We start from the raw sequence: 27,152 nt of genomic DNA, 5'->3' as shown, positions 1-27,152 counted from the left end.
TTTTTAGATAGAATGTTTTGAATAGAGTAGTAACTGAGTTCTTGTTCATTGGAAATACTCCTTATACTTGTGTGTGGGTTTTCTGTAACTGCCATGCCATCAACACACTCATTTCGTTTTCCTCTGTCACACTAATTTTTAATAATTCACTGAACCAGTGCGGTTAAATTGATCTTTCAATTTTTCAAATGTATCTTGTCTAGGTTGCCGCCTATCTGGAAACGGTTCTTGATAAATTCTCTAGCTGATAGTAATGAATTTTTATTGCATTCCCCCAAAATCCAGATCATATTTACCATTTCATCAGTAGTAAAATTCATTATTGCTAATTTAAATTGAATTAATTACTGAATTATTAAATAATAATTGTTGCTAATTTACGGTGTAGCCCAATACTGAATTAATAAACAGTAATGTCAAACTGTCAGTTTCTGACAAATCAATCATGGCCAATTCACAATAATTATTAGTAAACGTTAAAATATCTACCAAATTAATACTTTGATGGAAAAATAAAAATATCTAGAAAACTGATAACTTTACGTATAGCGAGTACTTTATAAAATTTGAAGTACGATAGTAGTACTTTTCGATAGATATATAAAATACAGGGTGTTCTATTTAAAATTACCAAGAAAATAATGTACTTACATTTTGACTTACCCTGTATTTGATTTAACGAATATTATGAAAACAAATATGTTTTATAATTTTCAACAATTATTAAAAAACTATGGTTGCAATAGACCAATGTTCCTATACTCCTTTTTAATTATACAGGGAGTTAAACTTCATACGATTTTCAGGTAATATTGGTTATAACTTTTTAAATACCCGGTATAACATAATAAAACTTTACATTGTTGTGATGTGTAAGTGAAGCAGATTTCAGATTTAAAATAAAATACAGGGTATTCCATGTAAGAAAACATAAGTTTGGTCTGCCACCATCTTATGGAACACCCTGTAAGATTGTGACTAATTTTAAACTGTGGAGTTTAAAGCTGCCTACAATTTTTGTCAATAACTTTTTTTTGTAATTTTTACTATAACAGATCTACTGAGCTTCCTCACACTAATCAATCACCCTGTATAATAGTTATTATTTTTTCATTTTTTCGATGGTTCAGGCTGCCAGTCAAGATCTGAATCAGTATCCGAGGTGAATTTTCGTGGTATAATGAGAGTTCGAGTTGGCGATTGTCGGTAATTCATCTACCAATTCATTTTCTTCAATAAATTAATGCTGATATGTCCACGATGTTGCTGCAACTTTCACCACCACAATAGAGGCACACTCCTGAACATTTGGGTCTGCTTTTCGGCAACCACATGCCCTTCCAGTTTCCATTGCATCTGCTAAAGATGAATTTAATAAGCTCGGGGGTACTGGATGCTTGGAAGTTTGAATTGGTATCCAAAATTTTACCGAGCCATGACTGAATCTGGTGATACACTCGGAGTCTGTGGAAACGGGGTGCATCTTGTGTTGGCGGAAGTGAGTAGTGATTACATGCATTTTTTGTCACTGTTTTAGCGAATCGTTTGTATCTCAGGGTTTCCAGAGAATCGTCATTATTTCCGCCATATAAAGAAATAAAAAACGTTCGCCGACAACAGTGAGTAAAGATGGTTCGACTTTCCCACTGACAAATAATTTTCCCTAGAGGTTTCTTACAAATAAAATAACCACCACTCATGATGCGCTCCTACAAAAAACACAAAATACTTATCTAATCACAAAAATATAAATTTTACCCACAAGACTCTCAATAGTATTATCTATAAAACTCAAAATACTTTTCACAATTTTTAATAAAATTGCACGTGGCCAAATAGGTAGCACGTAAGAATAAGTTAAGTAGAGGGGGACCGACTGCTGTGCCACCTAGGATAAATTATAATAATAAAAGTAATAGCAGGCAGATATTCAGTCGGGTACGGAAAAAAAATGACGTAACTGCAAATTTTGTCAATTCCTGTTTATTGCGCAATTAACTTCTAAAATACTATGTAAAGGTGACACAAGAACACCGAACTGTAAAAATGTGCTGAGCTACTAAGCGTAGTTGCGTCGTTACTGAAATACGCGCTATGTTAGACCTTGTTTCAGATGCATAATGACGCAACTGTAGATAGGGTTGAAAATGGGGCGATTAAATTAAGATAATGAAATTCGAACCAATATCGATGAAAATCAAAGGCATCGTTGTCAAATAACAAACGACATACCGATGCTCCTGGACGATTACTCTTCATTTAATCCCTATTTTAAATATTTAAAAATCGTTTTTTTGCTCTTCTGAAGAATTTTGCATTTTGCGGTTGCATCATTCTTCTTCTGGACCGGCGAATTTATCCTCAATATGGGCCTTTTCTATATATGCTTAGGGTAAGTTTTATAGTGGGGAGAAAGGTCAAAAATAGATTAATAATAGCATAGGAATGTTAAAATCATAATAAATTGTATGAATAAAAAAATATCAAGATAGAAAAGTAAGCCTAACGTTTTGTTTTTATTGTATCCCTATGAGCATTCGAGAATCTGGTCAAGTTTGGAGCGCTGTAAAACCTAGATAAATAAATAGAATTAAACATCTATATAGTGGAAATTGTTCGCTGAAAAACCCTCTACAAAATTGCTATAATATTATTTAATTGTAAAATGAACTGAAAAAAAGTTATAACCTCCAAAAGGAAACTTGTTAAAAAATTTTTACTTATTTTTGTTTATATCTTTTTTGTTGGTCACTTGACGATAAAAAGTAATAGAAACAAAATTGTAGAAAATTTAATTTGCTACATTTTATGTTGTATTAAATTTCCCGTAGGGTTGGTAGTTTACGATATATAGCGCGAAACCCCTTTGCACCCCCTCTTCCAAGATGGCGGCCGAGGGACAAGAGTGGCGACCCCAAAAACTTGAACTTAAGCTTCTATTGATCCCCCTACACATTAAAAAATAAAATTGACTCCTCTAACAAATGCAAGGTATGGCCTAAAAAATGTAACATTTCAATGGACTATAGTGGTTTCTTCTTGTTGTGGTTCTAGATGCTTTAATAGCTTTGGTCATCATATTAACCAGACTTAATTCGAGTACACGTTCAAACGTGCTTTGACAGAAGAACTGATAGAAGAAGAAAGGAATTTGATTAATTCCAGAAATTTTTTAATGATCACCTAAAAAAGGTAGTCCCAGACGAACAAAGGTAGTTTTGACAGTAAGAGATGACAACACTGAACACTGGAGTAACACTGAAAACAGATGGTGTCATACATAAGACAAATATTAGCCAAAATCTAAAATATTTCATTCAATGCCAATAAGTACAAAGAATACAGAATGTGTAACGTTGCAAAGAAACTTTTGCTTTCAATAAATTCTTGATTCTATGTACTTAAACATTTTATATACTGTCTTAATAAACAACGGTTGCAACACCTAATCTTAGGGCCGGTTGTTCGAACGCTAATCAACAATGATCATTATCAAATAATTAATTACTGTCAATGTCAACTTTGTTTGGGTTGTTAAAAAGTCTGTGGAGTCTATAATCAATTAATATAACAATAATTATTAACATAATTAATAATAAATCTCATAATTGTAATTAATTATGTTTTCAGCAACCCAAACAAAGTTGACATTGACAGTTTTGGTGACAGTAATTAAATATTTGATAATGATCATTGTTGATTAGCGTTCGAACAACCGGCCCTTAATCAAATAAGTAACGCAAGAACCATACTCTACTTTTTCTTATAGTGGGAAGGTAATATTTATTATGTATTGCAAGGTCAATATTGTTACTTTCTTTTTGTTGACTGGCATACCTGACGTTACTGTGGCATAGCTCCATAGTTACCCAAAGTACCGGTTTATTTGAATTGAAAGGTAAATAACCACTCAACTACTTTTGTGGGATAAATGACCCGACTACTTCTATTTTTGTCGTTAGATATTAAAATTGCAGTGCTTTAAAACATCAAAACTACACTTACACAGAAATAATACTAACTTTATAGGGGAGTTAATAGAGATTTTTACTTCGAAAAAAATCAAACAATATAGAACTTTTTGTAATTTGATTAATAAATGTTTAATAAACAACATATCAAAAAGTTCTACTCGAGAAGTGGGTGCTTCATTTTTTATAAAACAAATGAACTGCGAAATTATATGTTTTTTTAAATAACTCCGAAAATATAAATCTTAGAAAAAAACTGACTTGACCATTAAAATTCAAAAAATCCTCCAAAAAACCTTATATAAAGATTTTTTTAAAATTAAATCTATAGCTTCTATAATTTTTTATTTATAACGCTAAAGTCACCCTTCTCACAAACATTGGCGCACTGTAAACTGGCGTTCTGCGAAGTGCACGGTTGAGTTATTTTAATATAAATCTTAATAACTAATGGATTAAATGAAATTCTATAATGAAGTAAAGAAACACAGACTTACTCACAATCATTTAATTTACTTGGGCATTTAATTTACTTGTCGAAGTAAATTAAATGATTGTGAGTAAGTCTGTGTTTCTTTACTTCATTTGAAATGAACTCACATATGCAACCCATTCAACATTTGAAATTCTATAAATTGGACATGAAAGAAGAACAACGAAGCTATCTTATGGTTGTACTAAAAAATTTATAAATGTGTAACTAATACAAATTTACCTATAAAACTCTCAAATTTGCACAACTTACCTTTCAAACATCTTACTAAACGATGTTTGATTCAAAAAAAATCTCAAAAATTTAATTCAAATGATACGACATCTCAAAAAATGTAATTGTGAAAAACTTCGTAGTTTTACAGAATTACTACCACTTTAAGACGGTATTTCCAAAGTTTGAACAGATTATTATAATTGTATAGGTGGTTTTTTAAAGCTTAGAACTTAATTATTTTACTTTAGAAAGGAAATAAACATTTTTTTTTTAAATTTAAGAAAGATAGAAAAATGTAATACAAAAACCGAAAATTACCATCTAAAAATATGTTTATACAAAGTGATCAAAACTTTTTTCTGTAAAACTTACCTAAAATACATTTTTAATAATAAGCTTCAACAATAATGTTCAACAAAATTTTTTTTGAGCTCTTATACAGTATGTCTTCGTAACTTGGAACCTATTGATAACTTTTTTATTATCAGTTTTACGAAAAAAAAGGTATTCTTTATAAAATACTCTGCATCGTATAGAATCTAAGATGTCAAATATCAGATATCAAATTTTATTAATTTTATACAAGGTATGTAAAAAAATATGAATTTCACTCAAGAGTAAAGTACCCTTATATTTTACAATATCGAAAATTGTTATTAGGAAAAGTTGTTGAGAATTAAAAACTATGTTTCAATGTTCAATCAAAGCCTTCTAATTGAAATATTGTGAACTATAAGGCACTTAACTGGTATGCGAAATCATATTTTTTTACATACCTCGTATAAAATTGAAAAAGTTTGATATCTAATGATTGTATCTTAGATTTTAGACCAGGTAGAGCATATTGTGAAGAATAACTTTTTTTCGTAAAATTGATAATAAAATAGTTATCATAATTGTAATAAAATGATGATGGGTAGGTATCCGTAATTTAAGAAAAAATTGAATTTTTTTTCAATTAGAAGGGTGTAGTTGTATATTAAAACATAGTTTTTAATTCCACGCAATTATTCATAATAAAAATTTTTGATATGCTGGAATATAAAGGTAGGTACTTTACTCTTTAACGAAATTCATATTTTTGACATACCTCGTATAAAATTGATAAAGTTTAATATCTGATGGTTGCCTTTTAGATTTTAGACTATACCAAGCATTTTATGAAGAATAATTTTCTTCGTAAAATTGATAATAAATTATTATTGTTTAAACAATTAATAAACAATTAGCGGCAAAATCTGTGAGTAGAACTTTGTACTTTAACATGTATATAAACTAACAAAAAAAGTTTTAGAAAAATATAAGCTTGTTTGAATTTTTCCGAAACAATGCATGTTTTCGTTCTATATTGACTCCCCTATGATATTCTGAAACTGTATTTTTGCTACATGTTTAAGATAGTTGGCAAAAATAATGTTTTAATAAATATGGCAGACATTGTTGGTCCAAGATGGTTGGTTAAAGTTCTCGTTTAGGGTTTCATCATGTTCCCAGAGGTTTCTATTAACATCGGCGTGTAGCCTTTTCAATTTTACAACATTATAATTAGTCCAGGGTAATAAAGTTTTTTCCACGACACTCGAGCAGCCAGGGTACTGAAGCGTTTTTTCGACAGGTAATACCTATAAGAGCAAATTGTAACTATTTCCTGCGTAGGATCTGGCGGCCATTTTTATTTATAAACAATTAAGTGTCACAAAATGGCATTTTTCCCTTTTTTTTTCAAATTAATGGAAAATAGCGAAACTTATGGTATTTTTAGTACAAATATCTTTGAGATTATGGAAAAAGCTTTAAAATGACGTATTACAAAGTTTGATATACTCATTTATTCGTAATATAATTGCGAAAAAAGGTCGGAATTGCAAAAAAAATAATTTCGCAATATCTATTGTAAAAATTAGTGTACAGCTTTGAAATTTTTGTCATATAAGGATTCTTTGGTGCTTAATATGTGATAAAAATTTCAAAGCGATTCATTCAATTGTTTAAATTTTATTCAAATTGTTTATCCCAGAGAGCATTTTTTTGCAATAACATAAGTCAGAAAAAAATGGCGCCAGAACCATTCCACAGGTGTCAAATGAAAGAGCATGAGCTATGTTTTCAACATAGTTTAAAAAAAGCGAATAAAAAATGCACTTATTAATAATAAATAATTATGCAAAAGTATCGTAAATCTTTCCTTATAAACTTTTTATTTTGTTATATAAGAAATTATATATATTTATTACAATTTTTTATCAATTATTATATAAATAACATTACTTGGTAGTTGTGCACTTTTTTTATTTTTTTTTTATTAATGGCTTTGACATAGCCAATTAGCCAGACTATTTGTTTTTTTTTGTATGGTATTACAATAACAATTTTAAGTTAATATCTAAGCCTACTTATTATCTAAATTTACAGGGTGTTATGATATATTAATGGATACATTTTTCAATTTTGTGTGATATTTTTACAATTTTTAATTCTATTATCTAAGCCTATTTAAAATTTAATTTTACAGGACGTTACATATTCGTAAAGACATTGTAACGTCTGCTTATTTTTTGGAAAAAGAATTTCGTTTAAATTGACAGGTAAAGGACAATTTATATCAATTAACTTTTCATACGTTACTTTAATATTTTGTCTGTACTGTCCACACTCCAATATGAGGTGCTGTAGATCTCCCATTCCACCACAGGCGCAATATGGGTTATCACTGATACCTATGCTGTGTTTGTATGCTGGGGTTAGTGCGTGATTTGACTTCATTCTGTTTATTGTTTTTATAAATAGCCTATTTGATTCTTGTTTAAACCATCTATCATTGGGAATTAGTTGTGCACTTAAAACAGGGTAAAAAAGTTAATTATTTTGGAAAAAGTTATTCAAAAAGTTTATAAGGAAAGATTTACGATACTTTTGCATAATTATTTATTATTAATAAATGCATTGTTTATTCCCTTTTTTAAACCAAGTTGAAAATATAGCTCATGCTCTTCATTTGACACCTGTGGAATGGTTCTAACGTCATTTTTTCCGAATTATTGCAAAAAAATGCTCTCTGAGATAAACAATTCGAATTAAATTTAAACAATTGAATGGATCGCTTTGAAATTTTTATCACATATTGAGCACCAAAGAACCCTCAATTGACAAAAATTTCAAACCTGTACACTAATTTTTACAACAGTTATTGCGAAAATATTTTTTTTTGCAATTCCGACCTTTTTTCGCAATTATATTAACAATAAATGAGTATATCAAACTTTGTAATATGTCATTTTAAAGCTTTTTCCATAATCTCAAAGATATTTGTACTAAAAAAATCATAAGTTTCACTGTTTTCCATTGATTTGAAAAAAAAAGAGAAAAATGCCATTTTTTGACAGTTATTTGTTTATAAATAAAAATGGCCGCCAGATTCTACGCAGGAAATAGTTACAATTTGTTCCTATAGGTATTACTTGTCGAAAAAACGCTTCAGTACCCTGGCTGCTGAAGTGTCACGAACATGGTATATTTTTGTCTTATTACCCTGGCTTAAATGTAGATTGAATTATAATTACAACCATTGTTTGGTTCTGGGACTAGTTAGCAAGTATATGAATTCACTGATGATGGACTGATAGGTCCGAAAACGTTTTGAACATATTTTATTCAATCCATTGGGATTTTTTAAGATTTTAGTAAATTATACCTATTACATAGAAGTGGTTTTACTTCATGTTTGTTTGTTTGTTTGTTTGAGTTTGCTTAACTATATGGTATACAGCCAACCCATAGTAGAGGATCCGATATAAGGTCAATTTGCACCGATCTGTTTAATGGATAAAAATTATTGGATATGTAATTTAGCATGTTAACAATTACAAAAAACAAGGGTTGCCTGATCCAATCTTGTTCTAACTATAATTAAAATAATTAAAAATGACATTTTTTTTAAGAATTTAAAAAAAATTTTCGACACGGGCAGATATTATTTCAGATTTTTTGGATCATGCTAAACAAAAAAGGTCTTTTGTAATTTTTCTCTAAAGTTAATCGTTTTCGAGTAATAAACAATTTAAAACTGAAAAAAGAACGAAAGATGACAATTTTCAAGGCTCAAAAACATAAGCAAAAAATATCATTTTTGTAATCATCAAGTACATAAATTCAAGTTCAAACCTTTTTCTATCAGGTCTCGATAAAAATCTTAACCGTTTTATTCTAAAACATATTTTTTTAATTTGTTAATGAGGAAGGATTCTTATGGGGAGACGGGCATTAACAACTAAAAAAACAATGATTCCGAATGAAATAAGTCCAAAAAACTTATCAAGAACTGATAGAATAAGGTTTGAACTTGAATTTAGGTACTTCGTAATTTCAAAATTGATATTTTGTACTTATGTTTTTGAGCCTTGAAAATCGTCATCTTTAGTTCTTTTTTCAGTTTTAAATTATTTATAACTAGAAAACGATCAACTTTTAGAATGACCTAAAAAATCTGAAATACTATCTGTCCGGGTCGATTTTTTTTAATTTATAAAAAAACTGTCATTTTTTAATCATTAATTAATTATAGTTAGAACAAGATTAGATCATGCAACCGTTGTTTTTTGTAATTTTGTTAACATGATAAATTACAAATCCAATAATTTTTATCCATTAAACAGATCGGTGCAAATCGACCTTATATCGTATCTTAGGCTACTAGGGAACTACCCATTTTTAGTATAAATATTGTATTTTTGTATGTGGGATTACATCACAATATTGATTGTAATGAGGATTACATTTTACATTTGTTTTGAAGGTTCCATTTTCAATCCGGAAATCGTTTTTATTTTTTTTATAGATTAGAAATATATGCTTTAATATTTATCAATTGTCCCATAATTTTTTAATTTTTTTGAAAACGGTTTCCGCTGAATACGTCAATACAAATGTAAAATGTAATTTCCATTACAATTAATTCTGGGTTAATTCCATATAATTACAATATTTAGAAGTAAGTTTGCCAGGTGCCTCCTAAGGATATAATTATTATTATATTTTAAAATTTGATCAATAAAACAATCTCACTTTCATTTGAGTGCATTGATAAGGACGATTAAAAATATCAGCATATAAAATCGTTTTTCATCACTGAAGATATTTCCTAGTGTCCTCATTTCGGCGAATTGTTAAATTAGTAAGTATTAATAACAATTATATGTATGGAATTTATAGGAATAAAAGGCAGATTTGGAGCATATAGTTTAATCAAATCTTGCCCAAGTATACCTTCGCTAACTTAGCATCATCAGGGGCATTTCGTCAAAACAGGAAGATATCCCAGCAAAATGTAGATAACATTTGTATGGCAAGAAAGTAATTTAAAAAATTTTGCAACTAATAAATATCATTGAACACACACTGGACGAAGGACAAACAGATCAAAAATTAATTAAAATTTGCCGGACACTACATCTTCGCAAGAAAAATGTAAGAACCTTCTTACGAAGATGTTACAGTGTTCCTTCTTGCAACGACGATGTTACAGTGGAAGCCGGTAGGAAGGGGGAAAAAAGGAAGGCCCAGGACGAGATGGTTGGATGACGTAGAAGACGACCTGATAACCATGAATATAAGACAATGGAGGAGAAGGACCCAAGAGAGATCTGAATGGAAGCACATAACCAGACAGGCAAAGACCCATCCAGGGTTATGATGCCAAAAGAAGAAGAAAGAAGAAGGGAATTGAATAACCTTTCAAATGAGCTAGCACACGATCCCTATACCCTATTTAAAAATAAGGGATGGGGGAAGTGGAAGGGAGGGGGTTGACAAATGACAGATGTATGTCCCGTAAAAATGTGTCCCCCTTAGACCAAAAGTCGACCTGTTTCGTCATTTCCTTAAAATCTAATAAATACTGCCAAATATCGAGGTGGACTGTGGCCCACCCTGTATACGTCGGTGACTCTAAGAAATCGTTTGTACCATTATAATTAATTATCCTACATTGAAGGAGTGTTTATCTAATAAAAATTTAGGCCTTTTATACCATAAATTCATTTGAAAGTCATATTACATCATTGTGCACGATGATTTTGCAGCTTTAACAAACTATTTTTAACGAAGTAACTTGTTAAATTGCTTTAAAAATAAAAAATAAAATGTGATGCAATTTAGAAAATAATCTCCATAGCACCTAAAGACAAAATAAATTAGAATTCCACTCCTACACGCTTAAAACTGAAATGTCATTTAGAACTGCCCTTATAAGTATGCATTATTCTATACTATAGATCAGAGGTGGCCAAACTACTTGATAGTACGAGCCATTTTTCAAAATTTGAAATTTCTCGCGAGCCGCAATTAAACTGTTATTTAAAAAGTCTAAAAAATGTATTAAATTTTTCTCTCAGTGTTTGGATTTCACTAATTTTAAAGTGAAATAAAATGGTTTACATCGGTATTTCAAATATGCAAATAATTTTACAAGCAGCCTTTACTAGTTTCGGATACTTTCATTTGGATTTTTTTCAGGATTCTTCATCATCCTTCTTTTTTTTTCTGGGACGGATTACTGATCTACCGTCTTTTAAAAAATATTGTCTTTAACATTCTCTCTTCCTCTGATCTTACCACATGACCTGCCCATCTTATCTTAGCTTTTATATGTCTGATGATGTTTTCAATATCATACACAGTCAAAAATACTTAAAATTTACTGGTAAAATTGCCAGACAAAGGTACTCCAGTTATCACTAAAGTTTAGAAACATCTATATTTACGAAACGCCCCCCTCCCGAAAATTTTCCTAAATAGAAAAGTTGTTGGACTCGATATGAACTTGTGAGAAAATGACATATTTCTCACTCGCTTGATTTGCGGCAATCGCCATGGACTAACAAACTTCTGCGCTCGTGAGAAATATGTCTTTTTTCTCACTTCTTGTTGTGCAATATACTATTACCCTCTCTAAGTGTTCAGATATAAACGCATCTTTATCAAGTGAAGTCATTTAGAGGAGTTGGGGAAGGCGGTACGGTTTTGAAAATTTTGAAATTTTCAATTTTTTATAATTTTAAATAAAAGTACATAAGACTAAGTTTTCACTCTAATGGCATATAAAACAACGTAATGTTATTCTACATCCCACCAGACTGAAAACAATGGGAACCTTCTCTGGTTACACCTCCGAGGCTTCTACAATTTGCAAGCCATACGGATGCTGAGACTAAGCATCAAGGTTCTGTGCTTAGTCCGTATTTATTCTCATTAGTTTTGGACCAGATAACAGCGAAAATACAGGGTAACATTCCATGGTGCTTAATGTATGCTGATGATGTCGTGTTAGTAGGAAATAGTGAAAGAGACTTAGAACAAAAACTGGAACAGTGGAGACAAGCTCTGGAGGAAAAAGGTTTAAAACTTAGTAGGACAAAAACAGAGTATTTGGAATGTTCATTTAAAGATGGAGCTACTACAAATAAAATGGTATCTTTTGATGGTGAAATGATTGTAAAAAGCAATAGTTTTAAGTACCTAGGATCGGTATTACAGAGTAATGGAGAAATAGATGGAGATGCATGCAGTAGAATTAGGGCTGGATGGATGAAGTGGAAAGAAGCGAGTGGTGTGTTGTGTGACAGAAAAATTCCAATGAAGCTGAAGGGAAAATTCTATAAAACAGCCATAAGACCAGCTATGATGTACGGAACTGAATGTTGGGCAGTGAAAAAGAAAGAGGAACAGCGAATGCATGTGGCGGAAATGAGAATGCTTAGATGGATGAGTGGAGTGACAAAGAAGGATAAAATTAGAAATGAGTATATTAGGGGAAGTCTAGGTGTGGCACCAATTGATGCCAAAATGAGAGAGCATAGGTTAAGATGGTTTGGTCATGTTCAACGTCGAGACGTTAACCACCCAATACGAAGAATAGCTGAAGTGCAGATTCCTGGAAGGAGTAGGAGAGGAAGACCAAAGAAGACCTGGGGGGAGACGATAAGGCAGGACATGTTGGTAAAGGGGATTAACATTGATATGGCCCAAGATAGAATTGTGTGGAGAAATGCAATTAGGGAAGCCGACCCCGCATAGGGATAAGGCAAAGAGAATGATGACGGATGCTGAGACTAAGGAAGATAAGGGAATTTTACAATTTATAATTCACGTCCCATCTGCTCAGCGCGGTAAAGTTCCAACGAGAATGGTTCCCTTCGTACTCCAATCAGAGTAAACATGTAAACCAATAGTGAATAACCATTTTCAATTTCGTTGCAAAACGAAAACACACCCGCACCATAGTCTAGTCCAATCAGACAGTGCAGCAAGCACCTCTACCGGTTTCGAAACTTATTAGTCTCTCATCAGGAGGCACATATGCTGCTCTCTTTGATCCAACCAAAACAAGCCCCAGCGTGCAGTCACGGATTGCAACGAACGAAATGGCATAGATGCCCTAGCGACAACAGCTAGCAAAAGACTAAGTTTTCACTCTAATGGCATATAAAACAACATAATGTTATTCTACATCCCACCAGACTGAAAACAATGGGAACCTTCTCTGGTTACACATCCGAGGCTTCTACAATTTGCAAGCCATACGGATGCTGAGACTAAGGAAGATGAGGGAATTTTACAATTTATAATTCACGTCCCATCTGCTCAGCGCGGTAAAGTTCCAACGAGAATGGTTCCCTTCGTACTTCAATCAGAGTAAACCAATAATAAATATCCATTTTCAATTTCGTTGCAAAACGAAAATACGATGAGAGACTAATAAGTTTCGAAACTGGTAGAGGTGCTTGCTGCACTCTCTGATTGGACTAGAATATGGTGCGGGTGTATTTTCGTTTTGCAACGAAATTGAAAATGGTTATTCATTATTGAAAGTACATAACTTCTGTCTGAAAATTTCAGATTGATCAGAGCAAAATTACCAGAATTACAGCATGTTGAATATCTCTACCTTCAACTGGCTGTGCAGCAGCTTCGCGTAGTGAGAAACGTTCAACAGGTATTGTCCTTTTCCTTTGTAAATTACTCCGCGATTCAAAAATATATTCCGGTGTACATCACTTAATAATTTTACTGACAAAAAAAATGAAAACAAAAATTGTCAAAAAATGATTTTTTCTCAAAAATGCTTTTTTCAAAATCGGTGGACATTGTAACTCAAAAACTACTTGATCAATCCACCTGAAATTAGCGCTGTCGAGCTATTTTTTTTATGCTTATTTTTTGTTTAACAATAATAAATAAGTCGATTTTCACCCTTTTTTTTTACAAAAAGTCAAAAATCAATAAAACAAAAAAACTCGACAGCGTTACCTCGAGAAACTCAAAAGCTAATAAAATCTTTTTGAATGTTTTGTTTCACACGATACAATGGCGAGTTCTGATGTCCACCGCAAGGTTGATTTAAAAAATGTGCTTGAAATGTGCTTGATTTAAAACCATACCCCCCCCCCATTTAATATAAAAATCAATATTAAAAATGCATACTTATAGGTCTGGATCCCGCGTATGAAAAAAAAGTTGATTAATAGCAAGCTGAAAATTTGGTAATATCTTAAGGGTGTCTAGTCGGATAAACTTTGGTATATGGGAACACTGGAACAGGGGCAGTTTTAATTGTGGAACAGGTTGAAAATTTGGAACGGTCACACCACGAAAACGGCACATTTATTTTGTCCGACAGAATAGACTTAAATTCTCCGAACAGAGATTAAACTCTCATGCAAAAATCAGACTGCTATTTATCACCTGTCATAATTTCTGTCATTTGACATATTCTACATGTTCCACTCATTAAAACGCCCATTTGGTGATAAATAGCAGTCTGATTTTTGCATGAGAGTTTAATCACTGTTCGGAGAGTTTAAGTCTATTCTGCCGGACAAAATAAATGTGCCGTTTTCGTGGTGTGAACGTTCCAAATTTTTAACCTGTTCCACAATTAATAATAAGTTTCGAATGTTCCCACATATCAAAGTTCCAGTGTTCCCACATATCAAAGTTTTTCCGACTAGACACCCTTAAGCTGTTAACAAATTTTCAGCTTGCTATTAATCAACTTTTTTTTCATACGCGGGATCCAGACCTATTAACTTAACAAAGATATTGTTAAATAATTCATTTAAATTAATAGTATATTACTTCGTGACATTGTCACGTTTCCTGCCAATTATGTTTATACATGTAAATAAATAATGTAGCATATAACTTATTAAAGCGATATTAATTAAGCTACATACCTTTCTTTCGGACTCCAACATCTAAAAATAATCTTCAAAAGTCCTTCAATGCCTTATGCAACGACTTGGCTATTACAAGTACACACAATACTCTATTCATATCAAAAATGTCGTTCATAGTATTTGCCATGGAGCTCGTTCGCTGAACAAAGGTTTTTGTTGCATAAATGCATTTGAAAAACATCTTGTTATTGAGCAAAAGTTGTATCTTGATGGAAGATTGAACCAATACTGAAAAATAGGGAGAAAATAGCATGCAAAATTTTGTTTATTTTATTACATAAACATTTTTGAGAATTTGCCAGGGTTTTTTGTCAATGTACATGATGCGATCAGCTGATAGGATGTCTGGTTTATTTTGATTGGAAATGCGTAAATATTTTACTCAACACACAAAAACAGTTGTTGTATTTTTCAGTTGCAAATTTAATTTAATAAATAGATAACTAGGTCGGATTCAGAACAGGTTTAAAATCACAAAAATATACAAAGTGTGTAAAGGTTCGGACCAATGTCGAGTTGAAGGACGTGTTGAAGCGGTTTATCAATTTAAATGTCGGCAAAGAGAGATAGAAAAAATTTAATAGTGCAAAGGAAAGAGACCACAGTTGGCACCCCAAAGTACTGTAAAATTAATAAATATTTATCAAAAATGAATAACCATCGTTGCAACACCAAACTACAGCCGCATCATTATTCCAGTTCAAATAGAGAGTGCAGCAAGCACCTCTACCGGTTTCGAAACTTATTAGTCTCTTATCAGGAGGCGCATATGCTGCTCTCTCTGACCCAACTAGGACAAACCCCGGCGTGCGGTCACGGATTGCAACGAACGAAATGGCAGGGATGCCCTAGCGGCAACTACTATCAAAAAACTAAGTTTTCAATCTAATAGCACATTAAACAAAATCCAAAAATGTTATTCCATATCCTACCGGACTGAAAACAATGGGAACCTTCTCTGGTAACACCTCCGAGGCTTCTACAATTTACAAGCCATAACGGATGCTTAGACTAAGGAAGATGAGGGAATTTTACAATTTATAATTCACGTCCCATCTGCTCAGCGCGGTAAAGTTCCAACGAGAATGATTCCCTTCGTACTCCAATTGGAGTAAACATGTAAATCAAAAATTAATAACCATTTTCAATTTCGTTGCAACACGAAACTACAACCGGATCATTATTCTAGTTCAATCAGAGAGTGCAGCAAGCATCTCTACCGGTTTCGAGACTTATTAGTCTCTCATCAGGAGGCACATATGCTGCTCTCTCTGACCCAACTAGGACAAACCCCGGCGTTCTTGTTGGAATTTTACCGCGCTGAGCAGATGGGACGTGAATTATAAATTGTAAAATTCCCTCATCTTCCTTAGTCTTAGCATCCGTTATGGCTTGCAAATTGTAGAAGCCTCGGAGGTGTTACCAGAGAAGGTTCCCATTGTTTTCAGTGTGGTAGGATATGGAATAACATTTTTGGATTTTGTTTTATGTGCTATGAGATTGAAAACTTAGTTTTTTAATAAATATTTACTTTGATGATAAAATCAGTCGGACCATCATGTCCACAAGAATATGTCCCCACATCGCCAGTGTGGGCGTCAGAAATTTTATTGCATTGGTTAATTCATACAATGATAAAAATCTTAACGTAACGTAGTTAGACCACTAAATAATAGTAAAAACGGTGGCACTGATTGTATCAGCTCCCGAGCTTAGTCGAAAGTGGGACGTTTTAACACCTGTATGTTAAATCTCTTTGAATAGTGTCATTTTACCGATTATTCATCGGAAAATGATCCACGGTCCTCAGGACAATAAAAAGGGGGTAAAGAGGCAATAAATTAGGGTTGGGTAAAGCAGCGTTTAGACTCAGCGATAAATTGCAGCAATTTATCGATATCAATCGAGTTGCTTCAATTTATCGTTGTGTGTAAACGGTAAATCGCAGTGATTTATCGGAATTTGAATTGGATTGGAGTTGGTATCGGATTGCATCAATTTATTGTAACGACAGAGTTGTTTCAGTTTTTAATCAATCGCAACAATTTATCGCAGCGTCTCAACAGCTTTAAAATAATCAAACAATCGCAGCAATTTATCGTCATAATAAATTGCTGCGATTTATCGCGGGTTCCAAACGCCACTTAAGGCAGGGCTTGGACACAGCGATAAATTGCAGCAATTTATCGATATCAATTGAGTTGCTTCAATTTATCGTTGTGTGTAAACGGTACAACGCAGCGATTTATCGGAATTGGAATTGGTTGTAGTTGGTATCGGATTGCATCAGTTTATTGTAACGATCGAGTTGTTTCAGTTTATAATCAATCCCAACAATTTATCGCAGCGTTTAAACAGCTTTAAAAGAATCAATAAATCACAGCAATTTATAGTCACAATAAATTGCTGCGATTTATCTCGGCGTCTAAACGCCACTTAAGGCAGCGCTTAGACACAGCGATAGATCGCAGCAATTTATCGATATCAGTCGACTTGCTTCAATTTATCGTTGTTTGTAAACGGTACATCGCAGCGATTTATCGGAATTGGATTGGAGTTGGTATCGGATTGCATAAATTTATTGTAACGATCGAGTTATTTCAGTTTTTAATCAATCGCAACAATTTATCGCAGCGTCTAAACAGCTTTAGAAGAATCAGTGTATGTAGTTGGACAAACTTTGATGAAAGGGAACGCTGGAACAGGGGAAGTTTTAATTGTGAAACAGTTTAAAAATTGGGAACGTCAGACTACGAAAACGTTCCATGTATTTTGTTGGACAGAACTTCCAATTGTTTGTTACCATTTCATTAAATTCTCGTGCAAAAATCAGACTGGTGTTTATTACCAACTGGGCATTTTAATGAGTGGAACACGAAGAATATGTCAAATGACAGGAATCATGTTGGTTAGTAATAGCAGTCTGATTTTTGCATGAGAGTTTAATGAAAGGGTAACAAATCAATTGGATGTTCTGTCCGACAAAATACATGGAAGGTTTTCGTAATCTGACGTTCCAAATTTTTAACCTGTTCCACATTTAAAACTTCCCCCTGTTCCAGTGTTCCCGTACATCAAAGTTTGTCCGACTAAATACCGTTAAACTATTAACAAATTTTCAGCTTGCTATTAATAAACTTTTTTTTGGTACGCGGGATCCAGGCCTAATAAAGATTAGCAGAGCATTGAGACATTTTCGGAATACTGGAATAATACAAGAAGACGAGGACAAGGACATACAGTTATTTCTCAAAGGGGTGACAATTTTTTGCGCCACAATTTTGTGAGGAACAGCCCCATATCAACCGTACAACGAAGCAAAGGCCACCGTACACATCTTATGAAAAATATAATGTCACTCAAATGAAATAAAATTTACATAAATAGATTGGTCTCAAAATTACACATCTTATGAAAAATATAATGTCACTCAAATGAAATAAAATTTACGTGAATAGATTGGTCTCAAAATTACGAGCATTTCATATCATTGCGCTAACTCTGAATTTTAATTAATAACGGCGTAAATTGTGATTAAATTTTATCGAAATCACATTTACGCAGCGTGAGCTAAGCGGATTAGAGGAACTATATACTATTGTACCACTGGCCAAATTATACCTACTTTATTATTTATTTATAAGCCTTTGTCTTAAAGATTTATGCAGCGGCAATTCCGGAAATATTTTTTCACTCTTTGACTCATTTAAATTCCCATTTGCTTTAGATTTATTTATACCAATTAATGCCGTTATTATTCATAATTCAAAAAATAGTCCAGGAACCAAAGCTTTTCACCTCGCAATTTTTACAGAATGGACCAATTTGTTTGAAAATTTGAGAATAAGTCCATGGATCAAAATCTATATGATGCCGACAGGCGCTTTTACCATGGGGGTGGTTGCCACCCCATCTCGGGGGTGGAAATTTTTTATCATATTTTGACCGCAAATGTTTTGATAAAATTAATAGTTTATGATTTATTCGCTATCTAAAGTGTTAGTTTTATATATAAAAAATCAATGTTTTTCGATGGTATACTCATTTACGATTCACTCAATTTTTGCCGTAGAATAAATTTTATCAAACCAATTTCTTGGGAAATTATATACAATTTCATATTTAAACATTTTTTCGGACGGGGTCGAGTTCGCTCCCAATGGTAAGAATTTTACCTGAACTAAAAAAGGTAGAGTCCGAATTGGCTCCCATAGACAAAATTTATTTTACTAAACATGTCGAAAATATCACCCAGCGTTGTCACTTCTTTCAAATTTTCTTTTTTTGTCAGAAACAGGTACCTTCATAGAAATATCTATGGGAAAGGAGGAAGACCTAACCCTTCGGTCCTAACTTAACTTTCGGGTATTATAGTGTAGAGCGCAAACCGGCCGATTTCAGGTAAGAGCGCAAAACGGTCGAGCGCATACCGGCCGACACCGATAATTTGTGTTAAAATTGCCACATATGCCAATGTTGAACTAAAACAAACTCTAAAAGTATTTGTCTAAAAGTATAATTTTCCTATAAAAAGTCTATATCACTATGTAAATTTCCTAAGCAGTATAAATATTACACGATTTGGCAACAATGTCTAATGTTTCCGCGATTATATGAAAGCCTACCCGCATTGATGCGGGAGCCAATTCGTACCCTTCTAAAATATACCTGAACGAAGCGGAGCGAACTCGACTTCACCCATTTTTTCATATCTCTGATGCTAATCTTTCTATTCTGAAGAAAATGGCATTTTTGACCAAATTGCAAACATTCGTTATCCGCTTTAAACTTCAGTTTTTTAAAAACTAATCATTCTAAGCCAGTCAAACTTCTAGAATCTATTAATAATACATAAATAAAGAAGAATAAATAAGGCCAATGACTAAAAACACCGCTAACTTACATTATTATGCTTCCAATTGTATTTCTCCTTTTTTTTTTCAAAAAAAATATATTGATTTTTTAACCGTAATTTTTTTATTTTTTATCTTAGAAAGTACTTTAAAAAAGAATTTTGTAGGTTTTTCTGACATTCTTTTCATTATAAGGAGATCTATTATAAGGAGATCATTATATCTTTTTTATTTCTGGAGATACATATTTTTAAATAAGTACTTTAAATTAGTTTCAACAAGTTATCCTCGAAAAATGCATAGTTTTCCCGTCCTTTGACTTTGAAACTACAATATTTAGCATTTGACGAAGAAGAGCCAACATATAATCAAGTATAGCTCGATTACTATTGGTCTTAAAGAAAATAAAAAAAATGGTTTTGTTTATTTTTTCAAAAGGTACATTTTTGTTAAGTAAAGTTGTTTTGATAAAATGAAAACTTTTGTGAGTTACTAGCAGAAAACTGATTAAAAACATTGATTTTTTCGATATAAAACTAACATTTTCGATAGCGAATAAATCGAAAACTATTAATTTTATCAAAAAAATGTATTGAAGGTTTTTTGCTTATAATGAATGTTTTTACCAACCCTTGCAGTCAAAATATAATAAAAATTTCCACCCCCGAGATGGGTGGCAACCTCCCCATGGTAAAAGCGCCTTTTGGCATGATATAGATTTTGATCCTTGAACTATCCACTACTTATTTTCAAATTTTCATGCAAATCGATCCATTCTGTCAAAATTGCGAGGTTTTGTCCTATTTTAAGCTTCATTACTTGGACTAAAAGTGGCGCAATGATATGAATTGATTGTAATTTTGAAACCAATCTATTTATGTAAATTTTATTTCTTTTGGGCAGTTTCTCGTGTTAAACTTTGCATCATAGCATCATATTCTTTCTAGTCGATTAAAATAATATTCAGTTTGTGGGTAAGAAATAAGCAATGTGTTCCCACATATTATGTAATAGTCGACTCATACATTTACATCAATGTGACTTGTAAATTTAATGAGTGATAAATAATTTAATAAATATATTAAATTATAAATGTTCCATTGAAGGCAAAAATACAGTATACTTTGATTCGAATCGATGAATAAAAACAAATAATACATAATATTTGCTTTAATGATGTTACGTAGGTTTTTTATGTATATAAAAACAAAAACTTTATTGTTATTGCTTTTTCAATTAATATATAGGGTGTTCTCAAACGATTTAATTAAAATGAATAGTAAATTAACATTCTCAAAATAAACTCAAAAATGGGCCTCAGGCAAGGAAATTGATTATGTAAGAACAATTGTTTTAATTTATAAATCATCACTAATTTATTTTAAACAAATCATTATTTACATTTATTTACTTATAATAATGTATGTACGTAACGTGAATGGGTTCTTAAATGTTATTCGTAAGTGGCTCGTTTAGTACCGATAGTCAATATTGCTAATTGACTAAAATGTATTCGTTTTTTCTATTTACATTTATAAATTAATGTACATTTACTATAATGGTAATTTTAAAAAGATTCATTTTTTTGTACAAGGTTGGAACTCCAACTAGTCTGGGCAGATTAATCGGAAAATAGGCCATTTTGGGAACAGTCATTTACCAGCAATTTCATTGCTGGAATTTAATCTTATGATTGTATAATTAATACCTAATATAAGTATGCCAAGTCCGCAGATAGTGAGTTATTATTTTATAAACAAATTAGAGCTCCTAAACCGTGTTTTTTTTTTCAATTATTGCTCTGTAATTCCGAAGATTTTAACTTAATACCAAAAACACACAAATAAAAATTCACCGTAATTTTGCACAGAGATATTTTTTCACCATTTGCTTTAACGAAAATTTTCCTCAGAAAACCCGGGTTTTCCCAACAAAATCATTTATTTTCAACTGAAATTTTAGGTAAGTAGTTATTTATCAATAATTAAATAACTTAGTGACATAAAATATTTTTTGGTATATATTATACCGGGTGTCCACTTATATTTTCCCCCATTTTAACTGCCTATAACTTCTAAACGGCTCAAGATAGAAACATGCGGCTTTCACTGAAATGTTTTATTTTAGTAAAAGTTTTGTCTGAATGGATTCAATTTTTTATATCGATTTCAAATACGAAAAAAAAATGGCAGATTTTTAAAAAAAACGTCGTTGACTTTTTTTAATGGAACACCCAGTATATTTTTTGTAAATTGAAAGAAAGGTCATTCACCTATCCAGCGATATAAAGTTTTTCAAAATCGGTAATCAAATCACTGAGTAATTAATTTTTAAAATGAGAGGTGCAACATGGATATCACATACCTAAATAACATAACTAACAAATTGATATTATGTTTCGCGATTTCCACATTGCGGGCCGGTTGTTCGAACGCTAATCAACAATGATCACTATCAAATATTTAATTACTGTCACAACTGTCAATGTCAACTTTGGTTGGGTTGCTGAAAACGCATATGATTATAAGTTATGAGATTAGTTAATCAATTAGCATATCAATTATTAACATAATTGATTAACTAATTTTATAATTGTTCATCAATAATTATGTTTTCAGCAATCCAACCAAAGTTGACATTGACAGTTGTGACAGTAATTAAGTATTTGATAGTGATCATTGTTGATTAGCGTTCGAACAACCGGTCCTTAATCTCTCAATTTAAAACTTAATTGCTCAGTCATTTGACAACCGATTTTAAAATTTTTTATATCGCTGGATAGGTAAATGACCGTTTTTTCAAGTTTTTAGGTAAATGACCATTTTTTATATCGCTTTTAAATAAAAAATGGCAGCTTTTTGAAAAAAAAAAACGTTGTTGACTTTTTTTATTAAAATACCCAGTATATTTTTTTGTAACTTGAAAAAATGGTCACTAACCTATCCAGCGATATAAAATTTTTTAAAATCGGTTGTCAAATGACTGAGCAATTAATTTTTAAAAAGAGAGACGCAATGTGGAAATCACATAACATAATATCAATTTGTTAGTTATTATATTTAGGTATGTGATATCCACGTTGCACCTCTCATTTTAAAAATTAATTACTCAGTGATTTGACAACCGATTTTGGAAAACTTTATATCGCTAGATAGGTGAATGACCTTTCTTTCAATTTACGAAAAAATATACGGGGTGTTCCATTAAAAAAAAGTAAACAACGTTTTTTTTTCAAAAATCCGCCATTTTTTTTTTCGTATTTGGAAGTGATATAAAAAATTCAATCCATTCAGACAAAACTTTTACTAAAATAAAACATTTCAGCGAAAACGCATATTTCTATCTTCAGCCGTTTAGAAGTTATAGGCAGTTAAAATGGGGGTAAATATAAGTGGACACCCGGTATTTCCAGAAGCCGGTGGAAATTAAATTAAGTTTAGCAACAACTAAATTGTTAATTAACAATTTACGGTCACAATTGTTGCGACCGGTCTGCATCTGAGACTCTTCAATTTGTTAAGAGATGTCGCTGGATCGCGTCCCAATGGGAATTTGAATGGTTTTTCAAATTCCCCTTAAATTGATGCTTGAGCTGTTTTCCGATTCAGAGGAGTGCACGCTAGCGCTGTTGATAAAGCCTGAAATGGTGGAAACAGCTATCCAGCGATTGTGCATCCCTCTGAATCACAAACAAGCAAAACCATCTTTTACTTTTCTATCTTTACTCAGATTTGAGCACTAGGAAGTATCTTTCTGTCCTTTTCCTAGACGAATGAAAACGGAATGTGATTGCAAGGTGTCCTTTTCGTTTTCTATATTCGTCGTCTGCGGTCTTATAAATTGTAAAAGTTGCAGATTAAGGATGTACCAGACAGAACTTTCAACACGAAAAGTCTCAGTTTTAAATAACTATTTACCATTTTAATTTTATAAAGTTGTGGATTCTGCATCTGAGACTCTTCAACTTGAAAAAAATAATGATTTAACAGTGAGAATAGATCTGAAATACCTATCTATCTAAACATGAATAGAACACAGATGAAATGATATAAAAACGGTAAATAAAACAGCTTCCAAAAACCAGAAGGAATAACTTTAAGGCTAGCCCTGCACTTGCGGTTTTTAGTCGCGGCGACAAAAAAATCGATGTCGCAGAAAATCTAGAGGGTGCCTCCACTGCGATTTATAAATCGCTGAATTACATCAGTTTTCCAATGGATGACATCGAAACCACTTTTGGATGTGGATGCTTTTGGAGTTTTAGCAAATAAATGGCGCCTTTTTCACCGGGCACCAGATGTAGAAACAAAATTAACAGATCATATTGTAAAGTCTTGTTGTGTATTACACAATTTTGTTAGCAGAAAATATGGAATACGAGTTGAAGATGAATGATATGAGAGCCCTGTAAATGACATATTTATCTGTGGAGGTACGGAAATAAAAGGTCATTTTGCAGACTACTTTTTTCCACCTGAGGGCTCATAACCTTGACAATATGATAAAATATAGCCGATGTATTAAGTGAATAGACAATATGGATACAAAGAAAAAGAATATTATTTCCTTCCTGTACTCAAACTGCATTTTCAGAATATTCCTCGTCTGACATTTTAAAAAAAATTTAAATTAAATATTGTTTAATTAATTCATAAGAGGCTTAGACTAGTCAATATGGATCAATGGATCACATCGATATTTCACGATATCCATATCACAGTTAAAGGCTTAGTGTAGGAAACAGAGGTTGAACCTAGCAAAATGGACACAAGTCCGGTTTTATTTTTTTTTTCTGGTATATCAAGGGGTGCTTATTATGCGACTAACTTTTTCTTAAAAAATTTCGCCCCGGAACCCCCTATTCATCCCTTTAAAGGGGGTAATTTGTGGTTTTTACGAAACGTAGCGCTTTCTGTACGTTTTTCAAAAAATTTAGTTAATTGTAAAAGGAAGAGGACTATATTTCCTACTATTTATTTCCCGACCGCATATGTCTATCACCCACCGTTTAGCAGGGGTGGCGCCCCAAAGTTGACAAATTTTAAAAGATGTTTTAAAAAAAATTATATTTCCTTAAATGTAATGAAAATTAAGAAGAAACCCTGCGGCAATTAATCACAAATATGTGGCTGATTTTTTGGTATTGGTTTCATTTAAGGGCAATTGCAAATTTTTTAATTACACGATGTTATATTTTAAGAAACCCCTTTTATACCATCTGAACCGTCTACGCTAGAGTAAAAAAACTTTCAGCAGTTATCCATGTACTAGTGTTATTTACAAAGTTGTATAATGTACCCCCATATTTTTCCCGGAACCGCCCAAAAAATAGGAGAATTAATAAAGAAAATAATCAAAAATTGATTTTGGGAAACCACCGTGGCTTTAGGGTGCAAAGAAAATAAAATATGCATAGGTCATAATGTGTAGCAGACAGTGTGTTCTTTTATTTTCCATAAGTACGTTATCCATAAAATAAATAGGTAACGAAAAAACGAAACAAAAACGGGAGCCCACTAAAGCATTTCTGAGGTTTACGGCGCCACTGTGCCGTAACGGTTGCTTATACGAAAAATAATGCATAGGACCATAGGTAATGAGAAAATCGTCAAAACATGCTCTCCAAGGGATAGTGGTAGTTTCTGCAGTTTATTTTCAAGGATAGGGGTAGTTTCCGCAGGAATGTTGCAATAATCATATATATTTATGAAAAACCCTATTGAAGGAGCATAGGTCCATATGGGTCAAAAAGCAAAACAATATTTTTTTCAACACCCCCTTTATTTATTTTTTTTTGGCTACAGGGGTTGCATTAAGAAATTTCTTTTGGTGTCCATGCATGGGTAATAAGAACGTGCACAAAATGATATATGAAGAATTTTAATCAAGGGCATGGTGTGCGAACTATTCCAAGAAAATCAGCTTCTTTATTAATTCTCCTTTTTTGGGGTGATTCCGGAAAAAAATGGGGGTGCATTATAGAAATTTGTAAATAGCTCCAGTACATGGATAATCACTCTAGCATAGGCGTTTCAGATGGTATATAAAGAGGATTTTTAAAATGTAACACCCTGTAATTAAAAAATGGGCAGTTGCCCTTAAATTAAACCTATACCAAAAAATCAGCCATTTGTTTGTGGTTAATTTCCCCAGGGTTTCTTCTTAATTTTCATTACAATTAGGGAAAAATAATTTTTCTTAAATAGATCTTTTTTAAAAATTTGTCAACTTTAAGGCGCCACCCCCGCTAAACGGTGGGTGATAGACTTATGCTGTCGGAAAGTAAATAGTAGAAAATATAGTCCTGTTCATTTTACTATTAAGTAAATTTTTTGCAAAACTTACAGGAAGGGCTACGTTTCGCAAAAACCACAAATTACCCTCTTTAAAGGGATAAATAGGGGGGTTCCGGGGCGAAATTTTTTAAGAAAAAGTTAGTCTCATAATAAGCACCCCTTGATATACTTACCAAAAAAAAACTGGACTTGTGTCCATTTTGCGAAGTTCAACCTCTGTTTCCTACACTAGCTGGCTTAAATGAACATTTGACTTCAGCTGGCTTCAAAATCGCGACTAAACAATCGTAAGTGGATGCATGTTTAAGCTTTTCCGTATTGTGGTACAGCGACTATCGCGTGGCGTAAAAAATAGACAGGTTTTGTGCGTTTTTTTAATCGCTTTGATTATTTTTAGTCACAAATGGCTACTTGTATTTGAAACAGTGTGTTCAATGATTGCCACTAAAAATCGCGCGACTACAAATCGCAAGTGGATGGCTAGCCTAATACATAATTTTATTGATTTTTATCTATTATTCTGCATTTGTGCACACTTATATACGATAATTAAAAATTTTAGTCTTTGATGTTATCTCTTTTAAATTAACATGTTGATTTTCTAAATCTCTTATCTACTCATTAAACATTATTAATTAGAAAAGTAGATAAAATGGTAAATCATGAACTGTCAAGCAACACAATTTTTTTATCTGTGCACTAATGCCTCTGTTGATTCTTGGTGATTTTTAGTCATGTGTTCAATGCCGAGAGAGAATGTGTATAATACCGTTTTGTTGCAAATATTTAAAGTAGCTACATGAAATGGATTAAAAAATAAGACAAGTTAATGGAATGACTTTGAAAATTGTTCCAAAAATTTTGTAAGTCAATTTTCTATCTATTAATATAGGTTTTAAAATTTTTTTTGCATGTTTGTATGTATATACATACAGTCGGAAAAATGAAAGAATACCCATGAACGCACATATAAAACACGCTGTATTTTCCTGTCACCGTGTCACATAAAAAATTGGCCAGCGCAAGTACATGTAATATTATTATAACATCTACTTGCGCTGGGCAATTTTTTATGTGACACGGTGAAAGGA

Source organism: Diabrotica virgifera, chromosome 4, assembly GCF_917563875.1.
Source record: "Diabrotica virgifera virgifera chromosome 4, PGI_DIABVI_V3a".
Taxonomy (NCBI): Eukaryota; Metazoa; Arthropoda; class Insecta; order Coleoptera; family Chrysomelidae; genus Diabrotica; species Diabrotica virgifera.
This window is presented reverse-complemented; position numbering follows the sequence as displayed.